Below are 1030 nucleotides of genomic sequence, written 5' to 3'. Positions count from 1 at the left end.
ATCTTCATCCTGAGGTTTTCTAGTGTTACAGCCTTTGAAGAACTATAATCGCTACCCAGTGCTAAAGGATTTAAATCCTGCTGAAAGCTTCCATCTCCAAAATTCCCTAAGAATCCGATAAAAGACTTCTATTATGTTTATAAAATGAGTTTTAAACATGTGTATTGATACCCTTTGCTTAACTCTGGATAAATTAATCAATTAGTTTATAAAGCCCTTTGGAGCTCCTGTTTTTTTTTGTTTTGTTTGTTTGTTTTTGTATTTTTCTGAAGCTGGAAACGGGGAGAGACAGTCAGACAGACTCCCGCATGCGCCCGACTGGGATCCGCCCGACTGGGATCCACCTGGCACGCCCACCAGGGGGCAGTGCTCTGCCCCTCCGGGGCGTTGCTCTGCCACGACCAGAGCTACTCTAGCGCCTGGGGCAGAGGCCAAGGAGCCATCCCCAGCGCCCGGGCCAGCCTTGGCTGCGGGAGGGGAAGAGAGAGACAGAGAGGAAGGAGGGGTGGTGGTGGAGAAGCAAATGAGCGCTTCTCCTATGTGCCCTGGCCGGGAATCGAACCCGGGTCCCCCACACGACAGGCCGAGGCTCTACCGCTGAGCCAACCGGCCAGGGCCTGGAGCTCCTGTTTTGATTGACTTACAGAAAATAGGAAGTACTCACAAAAATCAAAACTAATAATATAAATCAAAACTCAATAATTTCAAAATAGAAAAATGTTCAAATGATTTAAAAGTATTTTTTAGATTTTATTTTATTGGAGAGAGAAAGAGAAAGAGAGAGAGAAAGAGAGGAAAGAAAGAGAACAGGGGGAGGAGCAGGAAGCATTAACTCTCATATGTGCCTTGACCAGGCAAGCCTGGGGTTTTGAACCAGCAACCTCAGCATTCCAGGTCAATGCATTATTCACTGCGCCACCACAGGTCAGGTAAAAGTATTTTTTAATTAAAAAAGTTAGCTTAGAGAAATGAACAAGTTTCAGATAAAAACAGACTAAAACAGCATATGAAGCGAAGAACTTAAAAATTG

The 1030-nt window shown here is 44.8% G+C and overlaps 1 non-coding gene across 1 annotated transcript; it reads right to left on the bottom strand.

Moving 5' to 3' along the window:
* Positions 1-541: 541 nt before the first annotated feature.
* On the bottom strand, positions 542-617 carry TRNAD-GUC (transfer RNA aspartic acid (anticodon GUC)). Its single transcript has one exon. It is a non-coding gene; the product is annotated as a tRNA-Asp (tRNA).
* Between the last annotated feature and the right edge of the window lie 413 nt (positions 618-1030).

Source organism: Saccopteryx bilineata, chromosome 5 (genome assembly GCF_036850765.1).
Source record: "Saccopteryx bilineata isolate mSacBil1 chromosome 5, mSacBil1_pri_phased_curated, whole genome shotgun sequence".
Taxonomy (NCBI): Eukaryota; Metazoa; Chordata; class Mammalia; order Chiroptera; family Emballonuridae; genus Saccopteryx; species Saccopteryx bilineata.
The sequence above is the reverse complement of the archived record's forward strand: the minus strand, read 5'-3'. Positions and strand labels throughout refer to the sequence as shown.